Genomic DNA, 27,265 nt, shown 5'->3' on the forward strand with positions numbered 1-27,265 from the left:
AGCCTTGCAACAGAGGAATCCAAGTTTCCAGCTGCTGGGTGACCTTTCACAGCCTCCTCTTGTTGTCAGGTGCTGTGGGCCTTGCCCATTGGTCTAGGAAACATCATTTACTGTGCCTGCAGCTTCTGAGGGCTGTGCCAGGAGCTCCACAGAAATGATAGAATGAAGAGTCTTCCACCATTCATGGGTGGAGGTGGGTGATTATTTCCTCTGGGATTTTTATGTTCCTGGGAGACTAAAGATTAGGCAGTAGTAGATATGTTCCATAGGACATGAAGTCTAGCCTGGAGTGGATTCTCAGTAGGGCTGGTTGTTAGGGGCAGATCTGGACCTGGCTCAACAGCCAGTTGGAGGGGATAGGAGGGGCCTGGGCCTGGAGAGTTCTGCCTTTTCTTATTGGGAGCTGGGCAGTGTTGTTGGCCACCTACCAGGTCCTGCTCTGTGCTCCTGTGCTTCTAGTAAACTCTTCCTTCCACTTTTCATCCTCTCTAGCCATAACTGCAGCCAGGGATTCCCCAGAGCCTTGGGATTTATCTTCTGGTACGAAGTTGCTATAAGTTGGTAGACAAGTGTCTCCATGGAGGAGAGGGTGAGATAGGATGCTCTCATGCCTTCCTGCTCCTTTCCACACCTGGAGCCTGCATGTTCTCACTCTCTTCCCAACCACTGCTGCTTTTTGGGGAAAAAAAATCTGCTCCTTCTCACCTACATTTCAGTATGTATCAGAATGTCCTTTCTGTTGGGAGTATTTGACTTCTTTGCTATGGAAGGAGGGGTTTTGTCCTCTGTATTTTAAGGTTAAAGTGGACACAGCTATCATTCTGCTATGAGCCAGGTGCTTTTTCCACATAATCACATTTAATCTTTACAGTAATGATATCACTTCAGGTCAGGAAGGTTGGACTCTAACCACACACCCTCACCTTTCAGTGGCCTAAAGAAACAACAAAGACTTATTTGTCCTTTATGTTACTTATACATATGGGTTGACTGGGTCCCTGCTCATCATAGCCTCTCAGATTTTGGAAGGATAAAGCAGCCTCTCTTTTGGGCCTGTGGGGTACCCTACCAAAGGGAGAAAAGTCTTATGTGGGCACTTAAAGGCTCTAGCAGTGCAAACTGTAGAGTTTGCTTCCATTCACAAGTCATAAGTAAGTCTAGTCTTATGGCTTCTTCCAACCTCAGTGATGTAGTCACTTAAAAAGTTGTAGTTACTTTACAAACATGGCATTTTATAAGTGGCTGGAAACAGCTTTCCCACTAAGAATACCTCCTCTCCAACACCTGTCTCCCCATCCCAGAGGGGAAGCAACAATGCTTGGTGACCAGTGATCACCACACTAGCTGGAAGGCAAAGGAGAACATCTCCATTGGACACGCACTTGCTATGAGTCACTTCCATGGGCAATGTGATGAGGCAGCAGATAAAAACCCAGATCGCTCTGCCTCAAAGATCCATGCTTAGGGTGAATAGTTTTACTTTTTCAGCTTGTTAATCTTTATTTCCAAAAGTCATTTATAGAATTTTAAAAGTGTTTTAAACTCACACAGGGCCCTAGCCTAGAAAATTGTCATGCCAGCTACATGCAAAAGAATGCAACTGGATCACTATCTCATACCATACACAAAAATCAACTCAAAGTGAGCTAAAGACTTAAATGGAAGACCTGAAACTGTAAAACTCTTGGAAGAACACATAGTCAGTAAGCTCTTTGACATTGGTCTTAGAGATATATTTTTTTGTATCTGCTTTCTCAAGCAAGGGCAACAAAAACAAAAATAAACAAATGGTACTACATCAAACTAAAGAGGTTTTGCAGAGTAAAGGAAACAATCAAAATGAAACAATCAAAAGGCAATCTAATGAATGGGAGAAGATATTTGCAAATGATATATCTGATAAGAGGTTAAGATGCATGATATATAAAGAACTTAACTCAGTATTTAAAGAAATATGATTAAAAAAAGAAATATAATTTAAAAATGGGCAGAGAAACTGAATAGATATTTTTTCAAAGAAGACATCTAGGTGGTCAACAGACACATGGAAAGTTGATCATCATCACTGATTAGGGAAATATAAATCAGAACCACAATGAGATATCACCTCATACCTGTCAGAATGGTTAGTATCCAAAAGACAAGAAATAACAAGTTTTGGTGAAAATGTGGAGAAAAGAAAACTTGTTCACTATTGGTGGGAATGTAAACTGATACAGAGCTACAGACTTCCAGTTATAAAATAAATAAGTCACAGGGAGGTAATGTACTGCATGGGGAATCCATCAATATTGGAATGACTTTGTAGGGTGACAGATGGTAACTTGACTTTCTGTGGTGACCATTCTGTAATATATAAAAGTTGGATTGCTATGTTGTGCACTTGAAACTAATGCAAAAATTGTTGTCAATTCAATTACTCTCCAATTAAAAAGAAAATTGTCATGTCCTCAGGAACCCCAAAGAGGAAACGTTTGGGGGCAATTAATATCGGTAACTGTCCTGTCCCTTGCTGTCCCTCCAGCAGGGCCCTGTAGCTCAATCAGAAGACACCAAGGCAGGGAAAGGAAGGATGTCTGGGTAGAGCTTCATGCATGAGTGAGCTCATGTGATGGGGCGTGGCTATCCTGATTTTATACATGCAGAAAGGAGGGCTCAGAGAGGGTGAGGGACCTGCTGGTGCCACACAGAGAGGAGCTGCAAGGTGAGGCCATCTGAACCTTGTCTTGAGCTCTCTCTGAGTATGGTCCCACACAACCTGTTAAGACACTCCACTTGCTCAGGAACGCTAGGCTGATCAAGTGATCCTGGCTGGGGACATTTGAAGGTATTTAAGTCCATAGGAGGCATTAGGTGACAGTGAGGGCTGCTGGCTGTGTCTGACAGTTCCTGGTTCAACAACTGTGGGGCTTGGTGTGACTCTGGGTCTCAGGGAGGTAGAAGCCAGGACAAAGAGGAAGATTATAAGTTCCCCAAGCACTGTGGGTCATAGCCCAGTGTGGGGGTGCAGGGTATCACGGGAGCCTGGCCCCTCCATGTCCCTCTCTGTGGGCTGTCCAGTTCCCAGGAGCTGGAGTTTGGAACCTCTAGGCCCTGCTTAAGTCTGGGGTAGCCATCCTGGAAGGCCCCCGTGCAGCAAGGGGGCCCCGTCAGTCAGTTTCCAAGGGACCAAGCGTCTGCTGCTGAACTTTTCTTTCCTACATTTTCTCTCTTCTCTGGCATTTTGATCTGGAGGAGAGGTTAGCAATAGAAAACGATCAAGCTTTGTAGACACCATGGCTCTCAGTCCTCCTGGTAGCTGTGGATGGTAGGCACTGCTATGTCCATTTTAAGGATGGAGGGACCAAGGGTTAGGGAGATCAGAGTGGTTTGTCTGAGGCTGAGGAGCTGAGGCCTTCACAAGTAGGGATAGAAGATCTACAAGCCTGCCTTTTGGTAAGAGTGGGGCTAGGCTCTGGGAGGGGGTGGGGGGCTCCCAAAATGGACAGCATGAGGAAACATGCTGCAGGGGAGGAGAGGGGCTCCTCTAGCTTAAGGGAACACGGCTGTCTGCCGGTAGTTTTGGATCATTCATATCTTCATAAATAAGGACACCTTTATAACACACAGAGTCCCCTGCTCTGAGTGGGTTCCATGGTCAGAGACATTCAGGCAGAATCTCAGAATAGTCCCCAACCAGCCATGTGGGCTTGGGCAAGTCATCTACCCCCTAGGGGTAAAAATAATGATGCCTATTTCATAGAGACTTCATGGGAATTATTTAAAATAAAGTGTCCAGCGCATAGTAAGCACCGTAAATAATAATGATGATAATAATAAGAATAATAACAATTTCAGCTGCTAGCATGACTGATATGATTGCACGAAGTGGTGCCTCGAGAGCTGCTCACACCACCACACATCAAGCCATGACTCGGTGGGACGTGAGCTGGCTGCTACAGAAGAGGCCCTGTGGTGGAGGGAGACTGAACCTGGTTGCCTGTAGGTACTTCCACCTGACTTTGATTCTGGCTTTGATGAGCTGAGTGATCTTGGACAGAGATACCTGCCCCTTTGATATCTCAGTTTTTTCTTTAGTAAGCTCTTATCTCTGACCTGAGTGATGAGATGACAATTTGCCCCAAACAGACTCCTGTGGGTGATGAAGTACCATGTCTGAGTGGGAGAAAGAGGAATGGCTCTGTCTACAGAGCTAAGGGCTAAGGATGACTTTCCTGGGACATGGTGCTTCTGCACATTTCCTCTGGGTCTTTGAGGTAAGGCCCCTCCACTGGCTTAGGCCCAGGGCAGTTGGCTTGAGAACTTGGTCTTCCACACATTCCTTTAATGGGCCCTGTGCTCATTGAAGCAAAGTGCACAAAACTCCCTGTAAATGCCTGGTAATATGCCTTGGAATTGGGCCCTGCAGGATTATTAGAGCCATCCATCTTAATTATACTGAAAATCACTTATACACTTTACATAATAAAGCCGCACTTACAATTTCCCAGATCTGAGCCAAGCCTGGCAGGGCTCTTGCTCTCTGGGTGGGGCATTTTCCTCAAGCCCCATTTTCTGTTTCTCCTCCCTGGGTGTTTCTTTAATTTCCCTTCTCTTCATGGACCATGGGCTCAGGGCTGGGCTGTGTGGGGACTGAGCCCTCCTGGGGCAGGGCACTGTCCAGATTCTTCACACTCAGCATCTTCCTTAACCCTTAGGATGATCCTGTGAGGTCCGTGTGCTTATTGCCATTTTACAGATGAGAAAACAGCCTCAGAGAGGCTAAGCTGCCTAAAGCAACACAGTTAAGAAATCGTGGCTCTAAGAAGAAAAGCTCTTCTATCTTCCATGGAGGGGTCTTCAGATGTCTCACTTCTGCCCTGCAACCTCACCTTCCCAGTTTCACTTCTGTGGTTTCAGGAAGCAGTGATGAGAATAAATTATTTTCTCATCTAAGGCAGCCTCTCCCTCACTCCTCTCCCCATATAGCCCCAGAAAACATGCACATAGACCTTTGTCACTCCATTAGACCATCATTATGCAGGGTAATGCTGGGTTTCCTATGCCTTGTGCACATGGGGTGGACCCTGAAGGTAAACACTTAGTTGGGCTGTGAGCCTACTTAGGAGGAAAGTGTGCCTTGGAGTAATTCTCAGGAGTTGGCCTCACCTATGAAGGAGGAGCTGAAGGAGCCCAGGGAGGAGGCACATGTGTGGGTGCTCAGGTCCAAAGCAGAGTGTACCACTATTGGTGCTTGGGTTGAGGGGCCCCTCCTGTGGTTCTTGAGATGACTGGGAACCTAAAGTAGAGCCAAAGGCCAAATATCAGGAGCCTGTAAATAAATATTTTTTTTTTCCAGCTAACTGCGACCATACCCCTGTACCATTTTGGCCAAGGGGAGATGAGCTGTGGCTCTGGGCCATGGAGGAATTAGGCAAGGAAGGGGGAAGTCAGGGGAAAGCAGAATGGGGAAGATCAGAGACCTACAGGGGTCAGATCCTGATGTACAGATCCTGATGAGGAGCTCAAGGTTCTTGAGGAAAAGGAGGAGAGTGGGAGGTGAGAAAGGGTAGGCTGGCAGTCAAATGTCGGACCTCAGGCAGAGTCTACTGCCAGCAGGAGAGTCACTGAAAGGGAAGCTCAGGGGAGAGGCCTAGTGTCTGCTGTGATAGGGGCCAGCAGGAGCCTCCTGCAGCCCATGGCCCAGGCAAGGGTGGAGGACCTGAGTTGAGACCCAGCCTGATAGGGGCATATGTGGACGGAGTGGCATGTTCTGCCAAGCCACAACCACCAGGGTCAAGTTGGGAGGAGCAAGAGAGGCTCTGGTGATGAATCTGGCAGGCCTAGCATGTGGGTGGTGGCTGAAGAGGGGCACTGGCATGTGGCAGGACTGGTCCTGAGGACCCTGTGTGCAGGCCCTCTCCTGGTGCACACCTACTTGCCTCTGGACTGGGGCAGGGTAGCTGAAGCCAGGACAAGCTACTCTGGGACATCAGGAGGTCAGTTAGCTTCTCTGGACCTGGCATTGCTCCTTAGTACATACAAAAGGTCCATGAATTGCAAGACCACATAAGTACCTTCCAGCACAGACACTCTGTCCAGGAGAGGCAGTGTTTGGAGTCCTGTAGTATACACCATACCCCATGAAAAACAGAAGCAACAGGGGGCTGATGAATGAGCTTCTATTCCAAGGGCTAGACAGCTGCCTTCCCTGCTGACTTAGCACAGGGAAAGCTGCCCAGGTAGAAATGTTTCTAAGAGAAGAAAATGTGAGTCCCATGGGCCAATCTGATAGTGCAGGATATAAGGAAGGAGTCAGGTTTAAGAGGGGCACATGGGGTAGAGAAGCTCCAGGCTTGAGGATCCAGGTAGGGCATGAGCTCACAACCCCAACCAAGTCCTAGCCAGAGATCCCCTGCAAGGCACTGTATGCTTTTCTGGGGAGCATCGAACTGTCACTGCCTGGAAAATGAGCAGCAGAACAAACATGCTTTAGGCCAAGGAGCAAGTGTTTGTTGATGGCCTACTAGGCATCTGATGGTTGGCCCATGTTAATTCTGGGATTTATGTTTTCCAATTCTCATATGAGGAATCTGAGAACTAACAGAAACCCATGACAACTATTGAGGACTGGAGGTAGGATGGACCTGCCAGGCCTGCTGTCTTGCCTGTACCCACTGCCTCCTTGGCCCCTTCCCACCTCCTCTTTATAGCCTCTCCCCACTTGGAGGCTGGAGGTGTGAGGTTGGGGGCTTCCTAGAGATGGTGTATTAAAGTTCTCTGAAGAAACAGAACCAGTAGGATATCTATATGTACTACAAGAAATTAACTCACATGGCTATGGAGGTTTGCAAGTCCCAGATCCATAGAGCTAATATTCCTATTTGAGCCTGAAGGCCAGAAGCTACTGTAGAGCTAGGGAGAGTCAATGTTGCAGTTTGAATGTCTATAGGCAGGAAGAATTCTCTTCTACTCAGGGTCAGTCAGCCTTTTGTTCTATTCAGGCCATCAACTAATTGGACTAGATTCACCCACATTAAGGAGAACAATCTGTTTTCCTCAGTGTACAGATATAAATGTTAATCTCATCTGGAAACACTCTCAAAGAAACACCCAGAAAATGTTGGCTCAAATATTTAGACACCCTATGGGCAAGTTGACATATGAAATGAACCATCATGGGTGGAGTATGTTTTGGCAGGGGCAGGGAGCAGTGGTATAGCCACTGCAGGTATCTGGTCATGAGGCTCAAAGACACATCATCTCTGTAGGGCATGCTGTGAACATAACAGAAGTTACTGGATTGGTGCCACTCATAACCCCATGATATGCTTAGCTCATGGGATCTTTCTGTCAGACCCATGCTGGTCAGTCTCAATTGTCCCTCCCAGAAGGGCCCACACAGGTGATGGTAGTAGTGTCCCCAAGCACTCACCCTCTTCTCCTTGGCCATGATTACTGCAAACCTACCTGTAGCTGGTGTCTGCAAGCTAGGATGATACACTCTGGTTCTTCTTGGGGCCACAGAGCCACAAGTCTGTGGTTCTCTGAGATCTCTGTGACCTCCCTCATTACTCAGTTCCCCAGAGGCTGACTATCTAAGGGCAGAAAAGCTAGTGAGAGTTATAAGTGGGGCTCAAAACACTGGCATTTACTGTGTGGAGAGAGAGCTGGGGGTGCTAACCTCCCCTTTATTTTGATATGTGCCAGTCAGGACTCAGTATCCTACCCCCAGGCCTCTGAGCTGGTTAGGGAGGTGATTCCAGTCTCATGTCCTGATGTGTTCCTAAAACCAAATTAAGTGGAAGAACGCCAGGCTTCTTAATTATGTGGCAAGATATAAAGTAATTTGAAAACCAACTACATGAAGCTGTCAGAAGGGAATAAATGTCAAATTGGCAAAGGAAACAAGTAATTGGGATCAGATTTCATAGTATCCTTTGTTCACATTCATCTGTGCCAACAAGATAGATGACACATTGGGGAATCAGATGAGTTTCAGGGCCCTGTGAATGTGCTGGATGTTGTCATCCTGGACAGGAAGCTTTTTGTCCATATGACCATCTCCAGACTACAGTTTTCCCACTGGGTGGGGCACAAATGTATATAAGCCATATTCCTCTCCTGGGGTCTTCTTGGGAGTTGGGACATGTACATAGGGGGCAATTCTAAGAGACAAAGCCATGCACACAGAGCAGAATTTTAACTATAGGTAGCCGGAGGCCAGCTTCCTGGGTGGTTCTGAGGTCCAGACAGCCAGGGTCATCCTGTGCTATATTTATTTACCTACTTCCAACATAGTCCCTATCCCACTGGTTGACCATTCTGGGACCCAAGCACCAGAGCCTGGTGCAGTGTAGGTGGGAAAGACCATTTGTTGAATGGATGGGTGGGTGGATAGATGGATGGATGGGTAGTTGGGTGAGTGGGTGGGTGGTGAGTGGGTGCCATGTCAGTGAGTGGAACGTGACTTTCCTTCTGTGGGGTAGAGGATCTCTCTCCTCTAGGGCTTGTCTGGTACTGGGAATCCTTTGTTTTCCATCTCTGAAAGGCTGAAATCAGGCAGATTCTTGGTTATACGGGGCTGGGGTGGTGGTGGCATACTGAGTAATTTAGATGAGATTCCTTTCATACTGTGGTGTTCAATTTATCAACAAGTAAACTGGAATCCCCATATTCCACCCGTTTGTGCCATGGCAGGCCCAGGGCAGTTGAGCATGGGGCCCCCAGTTCCCAGTGAGTGCAATGTAGTGTGGGGAGAAGGTCTTCAAAGTCAGTATAGGAAGCTGGAGACAGAATATGGGAATAAACTCACAGAGGCCATGCATTTTGGCTTTTGATTTGCAGGCTAGGGAGGGCCTTCCTGGCCTGTCTCATTCCCCATGAGATCCAGAAGACAACAGGCTGCTAAAGTGTGAGGGTCTCCTGGCCTGCCCTTCTTCCTCCCAAAGCCTGTCAGTCTCCTAGTTTCCTGTGGGAACTAAGAGGCTTTGTGGGCCTATTACACATGGTGGACTGGGTGCTCCTTCTTCCCTCTCCCTAGTGTCAAGGGATTTAAGTGCTGAGTCCTGCCTAGGTCACTTGTTTTGGTGATGGGTAGGGGACAAGGCTTTGGGTGGCTTTTGTGAACAGCTGTGTAAGGAGAACCTCTTCTGTTCCAGCAGGTGTGTAGTCTTTGGTCAAGAGGGAAAGAATAAAGACTTTGTAGCCAGACACTGGCTGATAACCCACTTTTGTCAACACTGTGCAGTGTGACCTTGGGCATATCACTTAATGTCTCTGGACCACAGTTTCCTCATCTGTAAAACAGAAAATGGCAATATATATCTAGGAGGTTTCTATGAAGGACTGATGACATGTTTCATAGAAAATAATTCTAGCACCTGGAGGGCTCCTAGTAACAACTAGTTTACTACTGTGCTCTCAATGTGAGTAGTTTCTGGGTGAGCCAGACCTCTATTACCCAAGCTCTCCCCTGTTACAGAGCACACAGCGCATGGTAATGTTTGCATGGCATATCGTGTAAATGGAGATAGAAGGTGTCGGAATGGGGTGTGTTCTGTAGAGTCCTTCTTTGTGTCCAGTGGAAGCCATTGCTGGCAGACCTGCATTCCCCTGGGGCAACTCTGAACCAAAAAGCCTTGCCTAGGACCCTACATCAAACCTGACAGTGCCTTTCCTGGCTTCTGGACCCAGTCTTCAACCATTCTGGGTTCTACACAGTGCCCTTGAGGACAAGGTAGGGGTCTCTCTTGCCTGCTGTGACCTCCTCAGCACCCAGCACACATCAGGGGCACAGAAGAGGTAGTTCACTACACTGGCCATTTGTAAATGCCTCCTGTGTGCCAGGCGGTATGTAGGGCCTTTTACATATATTATCATGAATTCTCAAAATTATAATAGAGGGAATTATAATGAGTAACTAGAGGCTCAGAGAGATTAAATTAATTTTCCCAAATTCACATATCTAAGAAGTCGCAGATCTGGATTTTTTCTTTCTTAAATTTTAGATTTAAAAATTGTAGTAAAATATACTTAACATAAAATTTACCATCTTAACTACTTTTAAGTGTACAGTTCAGTGGCAGTAAATACATTTACATTGTTATCCATTTCCAGAGATTTTTCATTTCTCCAAATTGAAATTCTCTACCCATCACACAATGCTGCATTAGCCTCCCCTCAGCTCCTGGAAATCACCTGATTCTACTTTCTGTCTTTTATAAGTTTGACTATTCTAGGTACCTCATGTAAGTAGAATCGTTCAGTATTTGTCTTCTCATGACTAGTTTCTTTCAATAAGCATATCCCCATGGTTCATCCATGTTTTGCATGTGGCAGAATATCCTTCCTTTTTAATGGCTGAACAATATTCATTGCAATAATTGGTTACAATAATATTGTATGCAATCACCACATTTTGTTTATACATTCATATGTCAGTGGACACTTGGGTTAATTCCCTTTGGCTATTGTGAGTAATGCTTCTGTGAACATGGATGTGCTCATATCTCTTTGAGACTATGCCTTCTGTTCGTTTGGACATATGCTCAAAAGTAGAATTGCTGGATTATATGATAATTCTATTTTTAATTGTTTGAGAAACCTCCATACTCTTTTTCACAGCAGCTGCACCATGTTATATTCCCAACAGGCCTCCAATTTCTCCATACCCTGGCCAATAATTGTTATTTTCTGTATTTGTTTTTGTTTTGATGGTAGGAATCTACTATCCTAATGGATGTGAAGTAGTTTTGAACTGAATTTCCCTGATGATGCACACTGGAAGTATGGGAAGCCAAGCCAGACAAATGTCTTTCTCTTGGAGCTCCCACATTGTGGGTGAGCTGTATATGCACTGAAGAGTGGGCTGGGTGCGAAGGCTCTGAGCCAGAGCGGCACTTGGTGCTGGTGTTCTTAGACATGCTGGTGATGGAAGGGACCCTCTTGTTTACTTTCTCCATTGCCTTGTGGGTGCTCAAGCACCTTGTCCATAATGCACACTGCACAGAGGAGTGATGATATCACTGTGCTTCCAAGGCATCTGTCTAGGCAGGGAGATGGTGGATACAAAGGGGCTGGAGACAATTCTGATGTGCCCTCAGACCATTTTAGGTTTAGTTCCTTAGACACAAAATAGTATTAGAAAAAATATCTCTCATGCTGAGGACTGAGGGTGGTCAGAGTGGAAGTGCTCTGAAAACAGAGTAGTGAGGAGGCAGCTCTCCTATGCCTCAACTCTGAAATATCTGTTGTGTCTTGCCTGCCCCCCCCACACCCCTTGCTCCCCTGCCAGAGCTCTGATGGTAGCACTCTACCACATTCCTCAGCTGTCTTGACTTTCAGTCACTGTCTTGACAATGGCCCATCATCTTTCTTGGTGCAGCCGGATTATGTAACTATCCAGCTCAAAGCCCTTAAATAGCTCCCTGCTGCCTCAAGGCAAAGTGCTTTAAAAGACCCAAGGTGCATTACTGCTGCGAGTCACAGGAGAATAGTAGTCCCTGCCAAGCCTTGTTTACCTGCGGGCCTTCCCTCAGCCACATGCCCTGCTGTATGCCTCCGATGCAGAGGAGACACTTGTAACCTCCCTCTGCTTTTATTGTTCCTATATCTGGACTGTCTGAACCCCATGTTTCATCTGGGGGCACCTACTACACTGTACTGCATTGCCTCAGGATGGAGAACTCCTTGAGGGATGGGACCTGTGTATGCCCAGTGCCTTGTACACAGAATGCCCTTGATGGGAGAGGAGAGGAAACGAATGGAGAGAGAGATGGCAGATTGGATGAGTGGAGGAATTGTGGAGTTATATCTGTCACTATTAATATATGGATGAGGTAGTGCTATACAAATTTAATAAAAAAGATTCTGAAAACACAAAAGCAGACAGTCCCCCAGTGGTTTCTGCCTTATGGAAGGAGCTAAAGTACATTGATATGATTACATCTCTCTCTCTGTATATTGCCTGTTTTGTTAATGTGAGGGCAATGCCTTATTCATCTTTGTCCCCTGTAGCCTAGTGCAAAATCAGGAATTTGCTGATGCTTAAAGACATTCCTTCTCAATGGAGAGAAAAGGAAGAAGTAATGTGTGTGTAGGAGTGTCGGTGTGGTATTGTGATATAATAAGACATGTATATTTGGTCTTTATCCACCATTCCTGGCACAAGAACCCCTAAAATGCTTGTAATTTCCTGAGTGATAGGGCTGAGAGGACCATCTTTGGTTTTTCATGACAAGCCCCTTTTAACCACACTCGAGTTAACACTAACAAAGGGATTTTGGAGAATGGAGGCTGACAGAGGACCAACCATGTAATTGGAGGCTTGGAGCTTTCGGCCCCATAGTCTGACTTACAGTAAGGGGAGATTGGCTGGAGATTGAGTTAATCACTGATAGCCAATGATTTGATCAATCATGCGTATGTAGTGAAACCTCCTAAACCCCCTAAGCAATAGGGCTTTGGAGAGCTTCTAGGTTGGTGAGTGCATCCATGTGCTGGGAGGATGCCACATCCCAACTCCAAGGAGACAGAAATTCCTGTGCTCAGGATCCATTTAGACCTTGCTCTAAATACCTCTTCACCTCGTTCTTCATTTCTATTCTTTATAATACATTAGTAATAGTAAAGTGTTATTCCTGAGGTTTATGAACTCTTACAGTAAATTATTAAATCTGAAAGGGGGATCATACAAATTCTTGATTCATAGCCAAGTGAGACAGAATTGTGAGTATCCTGGGGACCCACTACTTGCTATTGGTGCCTGAAATGGGACAATCTTATAAAACCGAGCCCTTAAACTGCAGGGTCTGTGATGACTTCAGGTAGTTAGCATTAGAATTGGATTAAATTGTGAGACACCCACTTGGCATCTGCAGAGAATTTGAGAATTGATTGGAGTGGAAAACCTACATATTTTGTGTTACGAGTTGTGAGTACAGAAATAGATACTATCCTAGAATGGGTTTTTAAGAGTATGTGTGTGGGGTTGTTGGAGTACATGTATATGTGTGGCTGGGTTATGCTGCATCAACAAGCAACCTCTCATGACTCAGTGGCTTTACTTATACAAGAATTTAAGGCTCCTTATAATGAAGGTTGGCAGGGTTCTCTGCTCCTTCATAGTCACTCAGGACCCAAGCTAATAGAAGCCCCATCTCAACATGAGTTCTTTCACCACAGAGACAGATGGAAAGAAATGTGATAAATTGTGTGCATCCTCTTAGCATTTCTGCCCAGGAGAAATTATTTTATCTCATTTTGTATTGTTCAGAACAAGTCCTGTAGCCTCACTTAATTCAAAGTGGGAAGGGTAGTGCATTCCTTCCGGAAAGAGTGAGGAGTGGAATACTATGAGCAGTCCAGGGGGTTAGCACTGGGGACATGAGTCTTTGGGGTCAACTGAAGTACCTTCTCTTCTCTCTCAACATCAAGGAACAGTGGTAGGATCCAAGATTCAGGCATTCAGTATGGGAAGCACAGTTTGGAAAGGCTGAACATTCCACGGGTCTTGGACATGCATGCCATCAATCTCTCCTCCTTAGCTAGAAGTTTGGATACTCTCCAAGGGGCCTGGGTTAAATAAAGTGCCAATTTCAAAATAACATTAATTTTATATATCCCAAGAGAAGAGAGTCAATTTCACAAGTTAGTCTTTGGGAATGTCTCCAGTGGGGCAGGTGTAGGAGGGGCAATGGGAGGCCGTAGGGGCTGCCAAGGCAGAGAACCCACCACAGTCTTCAGGGTTGGACAATCAGCAATTTTTTTTCTGTGGTCTTGAGAAGCTACTCCATGTTATATGCTCATCTATAAACTGGGGCTGATGGTCATGTCCACCAACTGAGTAGCTGTGGAAACTGAATGAGATCATGCCTGGATAACAGTTAGCAACAAACCCGGGCCAGAGCAGGTGCTTGCCATGATGCTTGCTGCTGGCCATCATCACAGCTGACCCTGTTAGGTCATAACAAGGCCTGCTCTATCCTTTGCTAGCTATGGGAGTATGGACAGGTACCAAATGCTTTTTCAGTGCACAACTCTCACTGAAAAGTGGAGATGATCATACCTTCACCCTAGAGTAGAAAGTTTCTGAGGCCTGTACAGATGCTCAGTGGGTCTAGGGAAGGTGCACAATGTGTGGGTGAAACACAGGCAGGGGTGGGTGGCTCTAGGGAGGTGTGTGGTGTGAGCAGAGCATAAGCAGGGGTGGGTATGGGGCAGCCTCGGGGACATGGCATGTTACAGCATGTGTAATGTGCAGGTGGGTGCCAACTCATAAATGGTTTTATGCTTTTCCTTAACTGGAACAGTGCTTTCCTTTACTTTTATTACAAAAATATCTCCCTGGGAGCCAGCTGTAATTGGCAGTGCCTTGTGGACAGGCACACTCCTTTCCTGAATGTTCCTCCTGGGTGATGCTCTGGCTGGAACTATGGACGTGGAGTGGGCCCTTCACGACAATGGCATCTTCTCCCATCTAGTCAGCATAGAACTAAAGAGTTCTCAAAAAAGAGGGTGGGGGACAGAGGCCATTAATTTTAGAGTGCTGGGAAGCCAGAATGGGTGCCTTCATTAGAAAGTTCAAAACTGCATTTTATTTCCATTTGGATGAGATTTTTATGTATTAGAATAGATGAAGTTGAATCCCATGAGTGTAATGGACCTAGAAAGATCACAGATACAGGATTGAATCCAACGAACCATGAGGAGTTTAGTAAATTAATTAAATTTAAGAAAATAATGTATTTTTTTTTGCCACTAGATTAAAATTTCTAAATGTCTTAAGAAGACAATGGCAATTCTCATTCATGAGAAATTACAGTTACACCAACAACTCCCCTCCCCTCCCTCAATTCTTTCTTGTGTTTGTTTTACAAAGCTACATTGGTGAGAGAATACCTGTGGTAGGGTGGGTTAGGGTTGGGGTGGAGAGAGCTTTTCCAGAATGCTCCTTACAAGGTCCTGACCTTTCAGTTCTGGAACGCATAGATGCTTTGCCTACTGCCATAGATTAGGAGCATTGGGTCAGAACAGTTTTGTTGGAGTTGGTGTAGGTGAAAAGTCGATCAGTTACCTAAGGGGCCACAGAAAATTCTTCCTGGGGGATGTAGGTGCAAAAAGTCCAGTTGATAAGGAGAGATTTGCTTGAGACCTGTGGTCCAGGAGGCAGCCCTTCTGCTGTAATCTGTGCTCAACATCATCCATACATATTCACTCCAGGAGGAGGTCATGATAGCAGATGGCTGGGGGTTTCGTGTTGAATAAGTACATGCTTTGTGTTAGACGCTCCACATGTATGATCTCATTTAATTCAACACCTAATTAGGGGTCTGATTACTGGTACATTACAGGGGAAGACATACAACTATGGTGATGTGTCTCATTTCAAGTTCAGATAACAATCCTCAACTGAATGCTTAATTCTGTCCAGCAATCATATTAGTAGGCAAACTTTCACTGTTAAAAACCAGATGGTGAATATTTTAGGCTTTGTGGGACGTGTGGTCTCTGCTGCAATTACTCAACTGTGCTGCTGTCTTCTGGAAGCAGCCATAGACAACACAGGAATGAATAAGCATGGCTGTGTTCCAATAAAACTTTATGTGTTACAACTGAAATTTAAATTTCAAATATTTTCACATACTACAAAATATTACTTTTCTTTTGTTTTTGCTTTTGCTTATCCCTCAAACATTTAGAAATGTAAAAACCATTTTTATCTCTTGGAGGCCGTATTTGGCCTGAATGCTCTTGTTTGTTGACTCCTGCTGTAGACCATTCCCTCTTCATACCTTGTGTGACTATTTCCTAAGCTAACCTTGCAGGTCTCCTCCACCTCCTCCCACTTTTTCCTACTGGACTTAGAGGAGAGAAACAAACAGAACTCCGCTTATCATCTATCCCCTCACTATTGCTCTCCTTCCATACCTGGGCACTTTCTTAAAGTCAATCCCGTTTCTTGTGATGGAGATTTTACCTTCTCTGTCTACTCAAGGAAGTCAGTCCAGCAACGCTTACTTTTCTCCTGGATCATTCCTATAAGTATTCGACAGTGCTGTTATTTTTGTTTCTTTACAAATAAACAAAATTGTATTTCTCACACTGGCTTTATCAGTTGCCTTCCTATTTCTATGGTCCTGCTTACAGCAAAACACTGACTTCTTTGTGTACCCTGTCTCTAATGCTTCTTCTGTCATTCTGTCTCTTTAAAACGTTTTAAAATATTTATCATAAAATTGAGGCAGATTTCACATAGAGTTAAATAAACAGAGTTTCAATGTGCAGGTCAGTAGTTTTGCTAAATGAGTACTCTTGCTAACAACCACCCAAACCAGGATATAGACTATTGCCACCATCCCTGAAAGTTGTCTCTAATCCTTTCCAGTTAAGGGAGCTAGTTTTGATCTCTATCACTATAGATTAGTTTTGCTGGCTCTGGTTTCTTTTGTTTAAACTTTGTTTTTGAGACTTGATTCATCCATGAATCAGTAGTTCTTCCTTTCAGTTTTTCTAGGAACTCATTTGTTAAAATTTTATCAAGTGTATTTATCTATTCTCCTGTGGGTGGATATTTTTCTTTTCAGCTCTGGGCTATTATAAGTAAAACTGTTATGAATATTCTTCTGCAAGTTTTCTTGTGGGCCTACATTTTAATTTCTCCTAGTAATATTCTTAGATGTGGGTAGGCATGTGTTTAACTTCAAGAGATACTGCCAATCAGTTTACCAAAGCATTTTGTGGTCTTTGCCCTCTGACCACTAATATATGAGTTTCAGTTGCTCAACATCCTCATCAGCATTTGGATTTGTTCATCCTTTTAGTGATAGCCTCTGCAGTAGATGTGAGGTGGCATCACTGTATTTCTTTGGTGTTGGTGCTTATTGGCTATTTGTATGGACTCTTTTTTTTTCTCATTTAAAATAATTGGTTGTCTGTTTTTCTTATTGATTTGCAAGTATTCTTTATATATTTTGTAGATAAGTTTTTTTTTTGTCTGATATATATATCTCAATTATTATCTCTTAGTCTGTGGCTTGTCTCTTTTTTTTTTTTTGTAATAGTGTCTATTCATGGGTAGAGGATTTTAATTTTGATAAGGTCTAAATTATCATTTTTTTCTTTTATGTTTGATGCTTTCATGACTTGTCTAATCAATCTGCAATTTGTGAAAATATTATCATATTTTCCTTATAGAATATTTTTAGTTTTAGCTTTTAGTCTATGATCCATCTTGAATAAATTTTTTGAATAATTTAAAGTAAAAGCCAGTGTTAATTTTTTCTAGTTATTTTGTGTGGGTCTGTTTCTGAACTTTTTTTTTCTGGTTCTGTTGATCTATTTTCTGTTCTTAGGTTGATACCACATAGTCTTCAAAACTGTAGCTTTGTAAAGTCAAGTCTTAAAATCAGGTATCATAAGTCTTTTTGTTTTCTTTCTAGATTGTTTTGTTTTCTTTCTAGATTGCCTGGGCTAATCTAGTTCCTTCCGTATAAATTTAGAATCAAGTTGTCAGTTTCTATAACAAATCATGTTGGGATTTTGACTGAATCTTCAGTGAATCCATATGTCAACTGGGGTGAGAATTGGTATCTGTACAGCAGTCTTCCAATTCGTGAACAGAAGATGTCTTTTTATTTATTTAGCTCTTGTTTTCTTTTAGAAATGTTACATATATTTTTGTATAGAAGTCTTGTACGTTTTTTGTTAAATATATTCCCACATATTTGTTTTTTTCATCGCTATTGGAAATGGTATATTTTTTTACTGTATTTCATTTTCCATTTGTTGCTAGTGCTTAGAAACAATACTGATTATTTTACATTGAATTTTTATCCAACAACCTTGTTAAATCCAATAATTATTCAAATAGTGTGTATATTTCTATGGATTTTTCTATAGTCATGTCATCTGCAAGTAAAATTAGCCTTACTTCTTCCTTTAAAATCCATCTTTTTTTTCTTTAATAGACTACTAAGCTTCCAGTACAATAGTATATAGAAACAATGAGACTGAATATCTGCCTTGTTCCCACTATTAGGGCACAAAGGATTAATATTTCATCATGTATATGATGTTAGCTGTGTGTTTTTCTCATGAATACTCCTTTTTAGGTTGAGGAAATGCCTTCTATCCTCTTTGCAGAGCGTTTTAATTAGGAACAGATGGTAAATTTCATCAAATGCTTTTTCTGAATCTATTGAGAATATTACATGGTTTTTATTCCTTTATTCTGCTAATACATTGAATAATACTGATTTTTCAGTGCTGAGCCAACCTTGCATCCCTATGTTAGATTCCATTTGGTCACAATATATATTCTTTTTTCATGTATTTCTGTATTTGATTTGCTAATATGTTGTGAAGGATTTTTGTGTCTTTTCGTGAGGAATATTGGTCTGTAATATTTTTTCTTGTAATATTATTGTAGGATTTTTTATTAGGGTTATGTTATTCTCATAAAATGAGTTGGAAATGTTAAAAAAAAAAAGAGAGAGAGAGAGAGTGAGAGATGCCTGGGTGGCTCAGTGGTTGAGCATCTGCTTTTGGCTTGGGGCCGGGTCCTGGGGTCCCAGGATGGAGTCCCCCATCAGCCTCCTGGTAGGGAGGCTGCTTCTCCCTCTGCCTATGTCTCTGCCTCTCTCTGTCTCTCATGAATAAATAAATAAAATATTAAACTTCTTTTAACATCTGTAGGACATTTCAGACTTTCATTTCCTTCCTGATACTGGTAATTTGTGTTTTATTTTCTTTTGTTTCTGACATTCTTGCTCTTTTATTAATTTTCTTTAAAAAGAAAAAATTGATTTTGCTGATTTTTTAAATAGCTACTGTGTTTTCTATTCCATTTATTTTTCTTACCCTCTCATCTTTATGACTTTTTTACTTTTCTATTTGCTTTGGACTTAAACTGCTTTTCTTTGGCTAACTTCTGAGGTAGAAGCTGATTTAAAACTCTTGTTTTCTAATATGTGGAATTAAAATAATAAATTTATATCTAAGTACTGCGATAACTCCTTTTCACACATTTTGAAATATTGGGTGTTCATTACCATTTCGATAAATGTATTTTCTAATTTCCTTTCAGTTTTTCCTAGTTTCATGGGTTATATAAAAGTCTATTGCTTGGTTTCAAGAGATTCTGATGGAGAGGTATTTTCTAGTTAATTTGTAAAATGACTGCTTACTAATTTATTTTTAATTTAATTCCAGAGTAGGTAAGAATGGACTCTGTCATCTCTTGGGACATATTATATGTACCACCACATACATGGTCTATTTTGGTGAATATTCCATGAGCACATTCTTAAAAAGAAAGTGTGTTCTGAACTTCCTGGGTTTAGTGTTCCAATAATTGCCAATTTGATAAAATTGGTTAATTGTGATGTTCTATTCATTTATGTTATACTGATTTTTAAAATCTCATTTTTTTTATCATTCACTGAGAGAGGATTGTTAAGATCTCCAACTCTAGTTGTGACTCTGTATTTCTGTTTGATCCATTCACTGTCATTTTGTGTATTTTGAATCTATGTGATTAGGTGGACACATATTAGGATTGTTATGTCCTCCTGGAGAATTAATATTCTGAACATTGTGACGTGTTCCTCTGTATCTCTGTCAATGTCTTGAAAGCTATTCTATTACTGTAGTTATGTCATCAGTGTCTGTAAGGCACATATTTCTCCAACTTTTTACTTCAACCTGTATTGACCATTACATTTAAACTTTGTCTTATATTAATAGCAAAGAACTTAAAAAAAGAATTCATTTGACTTTGCTCAGGTGAAACATTCTGAAATCATCCTTGATCATATTCTTTCTTTCTTTTTTTTTTTTAAGTTATTCTTTCTTTTATATTCCTCATCCAACCTGTCAAGAGGTTCTGACAGTTGATCCCAACTTTTAAAATTTTTTTATTTTTATTTATTTTTTATTGAAGTTTGATTTGCCAACATATAGCATAACACCCAGTGCTCGTCCTGTCAAGTGCTCTCCTCAGTGCCCATCACCCAGTCACTCCATCCCCCTGCCCACCTCCCCTTCCACTATCCCTTGTTCATTTCCCAGAGTTAGGAGTCCTTCATGGCTTGTCACCCTCTCTAATTTTCCCACTCATTTTCCCTCCTTTCCCCTATAATCCCTTTCACTATTTCTTATATTCCCCGTATGAGTGAAACCATATAACGATTGTCCTTCTCTAATTGACTTACTTCATTCAGCATAATCCCCTTCAGTTCCATCCACATGGAAGAAAATGGTGGGTATTAATCCTTTCTAATGGATTCCAACTTCCAAATAAATCCAGCATCCACTTTTCCCACCAGGTCCATCCTACCATCAGCTCCCACCTCATTTACTGAACACCCTCCAGCTTGTCTCTGCCTCTACCCTTGTCCTTCTGCAGTGCATTCTTCACACAGTAGCAGAAGGATCTTTGAAAATGGAAACCAGACACTCTGATTCTTCTGTTCAAACCATGTAATGGCTCTCCATTTTATTCAGAGTAAAAAGGTCAGGTCTTGCCCTCTTTACCTCTCTCTTCATTTCACTCATTCACTCGAGACACAGTGCCCCTTTCTATTTCTCAATTGTGCTGGGGGAATGGCAACTCTTATATAGCACTTTCCTGGATGTCCACATTGCAGGAACTGAAATGAGAGAGATTGAGGAAGACCTTATTCACCATAGTAAGGAATCTCACCCAAAGACACTAAGCAGCCAAAGATGCAATTTTGTTTTCCATCCATTTGGTGAGACCAGTGCAGTGGTTGGCTGTGTTTGGCATTATGAAATAGAGATCAGAACTGTAGAACAGATCAACAAAACCAGGAGTGGGTTCTTTGAAAGAATTAATAAGATAGATAAACCACTAGCCAGTCTTATTTAAAAGAAAAAAGACTAAATTAATAAAATCACAAATGAAAGAGGAGAGATCACAGCCAATACCAAGGAAGTACAAACGATTTTAAAAACGTATTATGAGCAGCTATATGTCAACAAATCAGGCAACCTAGAAGAAATGGATGCATTTCTGGAAAATCACAGATTACCAAAACTGGAAGAGGAAGAAACAGAAAATCTTAACAGGTCTATAACCAGCAAGGAAACTGAAGCAGTCATCACAAACCTCCCAAGACACAAAATTCCAGGGCTAGATGGCTTCCTAGGGGAATTCTGTCAAAGGTTTAAAGAAGAAATAATACCTATTCTTCTAAAGCTGTTTGAAGGACAGAAAGGGACAGAATACTGCCAAACTGGTTTTATGAGGCAGCATTACCTTGATTCTAAAACCAGACAAAGACCCCACCTAAGAGAAAATTACAGACCAATATCCCTGATGAACATGGATACAAAAATTCTTTCAAGATACTAGCAAATAGGATCCATAGTGTATTAAAAAGATTATTTACCATGACCAAGTGGGATTTATCCCCAAGATGCAAGGGTAGTTTAACACTTAAACAATCAACGTAATAGATCACCTCAACAAGAGAAAAAAAACAAGAACTCTATGATCTTCTCAATAGATACAGAGAGAACATTTCACAAAATACAGCATCCGTTCCTGATTAACCCTCTTCAATATGTAGGAATAGAGAAAACATGCCTCAGTATCGTAAAAGCCATTCATGAAAAGCTCACAGCGAATATCATTCTCAATGGGAAAAACTGAGAGCCTTTTCCTGAAGATCTGGAGCATGACAGGGATGTCCACTCTCACCACTGCTATTCAACATAGTACTAGAAGTCCTAGCCTCAGCAATCAGACAACAAAAAGAAATAAAAGACATTCAAATTGGCAAAGAAGTAGTCAAACTCTCCGTTTTTGCAGATGACATCATACTGTATATAGAAAACCCAAAAGCCTCCACCCCAAGATTGCTAGAACTCATACAGTAATTCAGCAATGTGACAGGATACAAAAATCAATGCCCAGAAATCAGTGGCATTTCTATGCATTAACAATGAGCCTGAAGAAAGAGGCTAAGGCATCAATCCCATTTACAATTGCACCCAAAAGCATAAGATACCTAGGAATGAACCCAATCGAAGAGGTAATGGATCTATACCCTAAAAACTACAGAACACTTCTGAAAGAAATTGAGGAAGAGAGAAAGATATGGAAAAACATTCCATGCTCATGGATCAGAAGAATAAATATTGTGAAAATGTCTGGGGTACCTGGATGGCTCAGCAGTTGAACATCTGCCTTCTGCTCAGGCATGATCCTGGAGTCCCGGGATCGAGTCCCACATCGGGCTCCCTGAATGGAGCCTGCTTCTCCCTCTGCCTGTGTTTCTGCCTCTCTCTGTGTCTCTCATGAATAAATAAATAAAATCTTAAAAAAAAGTCTGTGCTACCCTGGGTAATTTACATGTTTAGGGGAATCCCTATCAAAATACCGTGGACTTTCTTCACAGAATTGGAACAAATAATCTCAAGATTTGTATGGAATCAGAAAAGACCCCGGATTGCCAGGGGACTATTGAAAAAGAAAACCAATGCTGGGACATCACAATGCTGGATTTCAAGCTGTATTACAAAGCTGTGATCATCAAGACAGTATGGTATTGGCACAAAGACAGACACAGATCAATGGAACAGAATAGAGAACCCAGAAATGGCCCCAACTCTATGGTCAACTAATATTCTACAAAGCAAGAAAGACTATCCACTGGAAAAAGGACAGTCTCTTCAATAAATGGTGCTGGGAAAATTGGACAACTACATGCAGAAGAATGAAACTAGACCATTCTCTTACACCATACACAAAAATAAACTCAAATGGTTGAAAGATCTAAATGTGAGACAAGAATCCATAAAAATCCTAGAGGAGAACACAGGCAACACTTTTTTTGAACTTGGCCACAGTAACTTCTTGCAAGATCCATCTACAATGGCAAGAGAAACAAAAGCAAAAATGAGGGCAGCCCTGGTGGCCCAGTGGTTTAGCACCACCTTCAGCCCCAGGAGTGATCCTGGAGACCCAGGATCGAGTCCCACATCCAGCTCCCTGCATGGAGCCTGCTTCTCCCTCTGCCTGTGTCTCTGCCTCTCTCTCTCTGTGTCTGCTATGATTAAATAAATAAAATCTAAAAAAAAAAAAAGCAAAAATGGACTATTGGGAGTTGATCAGTATAAAAAGCTTCTGCACAGCAAAGGAAACAGTCAACAAAACTAAAAGACAACCTACAGAATGGGAGAAGATATTTGCAAATGACATATCAGATAATGGGCTAGGATCCAAGATCCATAAAGAACTGATTAAACTCAACACCCAAGAAACAAAAAATCCAATCATGAAAAGAGCAGAAGACATGAACAAAAGTTTCACCAAAGAAAACATAGACATGGCCAACAAGCACCTGAGAAAATGCTCCACATCACTTGCCATCAGGGAAATACAAATCAAAACCACAATGAGATACCACCTCACACCAGTGAGAATGGTGAAAACAATAAATGGTGAAAATTAATAAAACAGGAAACAACAACAAAAAATAAAACAATAAATAAAGAGGGTATGGAGAAGGGGGAACCCTCTTGCATTGTTGGTGGGAATGTGAACTGATACAGCCATTCTGGAAAACTGTGTGGAGGTTCCTCAAAAAGTTAAAAACAGAGGTACCCTCTGACCCAGCAATTGCACTACTGGGGATTTACCCCAAAGATACAGATAAAGTGAAACACTAGAGCACCTGCACCCCAATGTTCATAGCAGTAATGTCCATGATAGCCAAACTGTGTAAGGGGCCTCAGTGTCCTTCAACAGATGAATGGATAAAGAAGATGTGGTCTATATATACAATGGAATATTACTCAGCCATCAGAAATGATGAATACCCACGATTTGCTTCATCATGGATGGAACTGGAAGGTATTATGCTGAGTGAAATAAATCAATCAGAGAAGGACAATCACCATATGGTTTTACTCATACTTGGAATATAAGAAATAGTGAATGGGATTATAGGGGAAAGGAGATAAAATGAGTGGGAAAAATCAGAGATGGTGACAAAATATGAGAGACTCCTAACTCTGGGAAATGAACAAAGGGTTGTGGAATGGGTGTTGGGCCAGTGGTTGGAGTAATTGGGTGATGGGCACTGAGAAGGGCACTTGATGGGATGAGCCCTGGGTGTCATACTGTATGTTGTCACATCGAACTTCAATAAAAACAAATAAAAAAAGAAACAGATAAGGCCACAGCCTGTGCAATGAGCCTCTACATGATTTTCTTTTTATATGGACAAATCCCAACTCTGTAAGCATATAGTCATGGAAGGCAGGGTTCCATGGAGGTCTTTAGTGAAACGCTTTCTCTCTGAAATATCAATTGTAAACTCTGAATAAAACATAAATCCTACTTTTGAAAAAAAAAAAAAGTATCAGGGCACCACGCTCAAAGTACAGGCTCTTGCAGAGTTCTGCACACCAGATTATAATGCTAGTTTGTCTGTGCATTGAGCCCAGATGTGTCTACTCTTCATCTGAGACCCATAATCCAAAAAATAAAAGTTGCCCTCCTCCCCTACTGCATACATAGTTGAGGACCATGGGTGGGACAACATACTGTCCCACTAGGAAACATCCACTGAGATTCTGAAGTCCTGCTGGGTAGACTTAAGTGGAACCCCTACCTGCTAAGGGCAATGTTCCTTAATTAAATCCTAGTTCTGTGGGGCTTCACAGGCAGGGCTTCTGGGGTCCCTCACCTTTGCCCTCGGGAGAGGACCTTCCTTTTATGTTGTTCTCATTGGCAACACCTAAAAAGGGTGTTAGAGGTTGTGTCCTTTCAAGGCTGAGCCCCTCATTCTACTTCCTTTTTTACAGAAAGTTGGAGGTCCAAAGATCATTTTAAGTCTCATTATAAACCATTTTGTCCAGATTTTTGGCAATAGATCTCTCTCAAAAAGCCAAAAACATAATCCATTTCTTACCAATTTAATTTTCATCAACTCCATATGCCATTGTCACACCTGAATTCTTGAGAAATGCCTCTCTCTCCCTCCCTCCCTCCTTGTCTGTCTGTCTCTCTTTCTGATGTGATAAGCGACCCTCAGTTCAGTATTTGCTACAAGTCTGACTTTTAATTGCCTTTTTCCTCAAATATTTCCCAACATTATTGTTTGAAATCAAGAAGCAGTCCCCAGATTTCTTGAGTCTATTCTTTTTTTACTTTCAGCTAATATCAACCAACACATAATATCAACATTCTTCTTAACAAACTCTTATTTTTGAAGTAGGAGTTTTAATTTTCTGGGCTATTATTATTATTATTATTATTATTATTATTACAGCATAAGTGGTGCTCTTACCAAATATTTCACCAGCACCTGGCACATGGACCACCCCTGGGTGGACCACCCTTCCAGCCTCCAGCACAAAATGTGGTATCCTTTCTTGCAGTAGTGAGAACTTATAGAAGAATAGATTTAATGAGTGGAGAGAATAAATGAAGAGTCCTGTTTCAGCCAAAGCAATTTTTGAGATGCCAGTTAGACATACACTATGAATTTGCAATTCAGGGAAGGGATTAATGGTGAAGATATCAAAGAGGGAGTCATTAGCCTCTTATTTCTTTATGTAGTAAGAAAGATTAAATAAACAAAATAAATGATGAACTTATTCCAGATGAAATTCACTAATTTGGAATCCCCTAAATGAGGCATTTTTGAAACTCAAGGCAACATTGGAAGACTTTGTTACTCTGAAGCATGCAAACCCCACCCCCTTTTGCACTCTCACCCTTCAACCACAAGAATTATTGCCTTCAAGAACACTGATGTCAAGAGAAACAGAGGTGTACCTTGAGCATCCTGGAGAATGCAAAAACCTGTGAACCTCCCATACCCCAAAATAATCTAAGTTCTTTTCAGGTCTAATAGTTTCTGACTGCATAACTATAAATTAAATGTACCATTCTTCTTTTATTATAGACACTCTGAAATATTAAAGAAGGTTAATAATTAAAGCTAATCTTGAACCAGTTCAAAGCTCCAGCACTAATAATCTGAGCCACTTGGCTATTTCTGTGACTTCCTCATCATGCAGAAATCTGTTCATCAGTACTCCTAACACCTCAGGCAGGTAGACTTGGTGAAGAGACAGTATGGCCTGCCTCACCTCATTGCATCTATATGGACAATTCCAGAAACTCACAGAGATTTTGCTCAACTGTCTTCACTCATCTAGGCTCAAGTAAACAATCAATTTAAAGTAGTTCATTTGGGGGAACCCTGGGTGGCTCAGCGGTTTAGCGGCTGCCTTTGGCCCAGAAAGTGATCTTGGAGTCCGGGATCGAGTCCCGCGTCAGGAGCCTGCTTCTCCCTCTGCCTGTGTCTCTGCCTCTCTCTCTCTCTCTATCATGAATATATAAATAAAAAAATCTTAAAAAAAATAAAGTGGTTCATTTGTGTCTTTTTTGTCTTTATAGATGTGAATAAGTATGTCATCCATGTGTACATGTGTACATCAATGTGCAGCTTAACAACATGGCATTAAATATTTCACTGCTTGGGTGAATACAGGTACTCAGTTGATGCCTGAGTCCCAGCTTGAATTAAGTATTTATCGTGCATCTTTGTCCAAAGCCCGTTTTAAATATGGGCATTTATCAACATGTTCAAAGAATGGCACCAGATCCCTGATCAAAGGTGACCTACAAGCATCATAAAACTGAAAAGAAAAATGAGGCTTCTGCTTTGATTATATGTATGCTAACAGAGAGCTACTTCATGGGACACTGAGAACTGGAAGGCATACTAGGTCTATTGCCCAGAACAAGCTTCCAAACTGAAAATGCAGTCCATAGCTAAAGGATAGCAATTTGGAAAAGTCACAAAAACATCGTGGGAAAAATATACATTCATTTGGACAGGTGTCTGTTGTGAAATCACAGGTTCTGACAGGACTCTCTGCTGATGCATGCCCTGGGACCAAAGTGGGGACTTCTGTCCCTAGAGAAACTGAATCATTCTATCCCTGGGAAAATGGCATTGGCACCCAGGAGGAGCCAGGAGGCTCAGAGGATGTCCAGAAGAGAAAAATGCTCTTTGCATTAGGATTAGCACAGGTACACTCCAAGCACCTTTCACTCCTTCATTTAATTAAAATTTTCTTGAAATTCTCTTATTCCCTCACTTATTTTTCACTCTTTCCATGATGGATCCGGGTGAGGCGTGGTATTCCACTTGCCTCAACAACCTGTTCTTCTCAGTTGGCTTCCTCAACTTCTCCACCTCAACATGACCCTTTTCATCCTCTCTGGGCCATCCTATTC

The 27,265-nt window shown here is 42.1% G+C and overlaps 1 long non-coding RNA gene across 1 annotated transcript in view; it reads left to right on the forward strand.

The window, feature by feature from the left end:
• The window catches only part of LOC111091054, a 34,288-nt gene extending 7,990 nt beyond the window's left edge, over positions 1-26,298 (forward strand). The window contains exon 3 of the long non-coding RNA XR_005373780.1: positions 25,923-26,298. This is a non-coding gene — a long non-coding RNA (uncharacterized LOC111091054). The remainder of the gene's footprint in view (positions 1-25,922) is intronic.
• Positions 26,299-27,265: the final 967 nt, after the last annotated feature.

This window comes from Canis lupus, chromosome 19, assembly GCF_011100685.1.
Source record: "Canis lupus familiaris isolate Mischka breed German Shepherd chromosome 19, alternate assembly UU_Cfam_GSD_1.0, whole genome shotgun sequence".
NCBI lineage: Eukaryota > Metazoa > Chordata > Mammalia > Carnivora > Canidae > Canis > Canis lupus.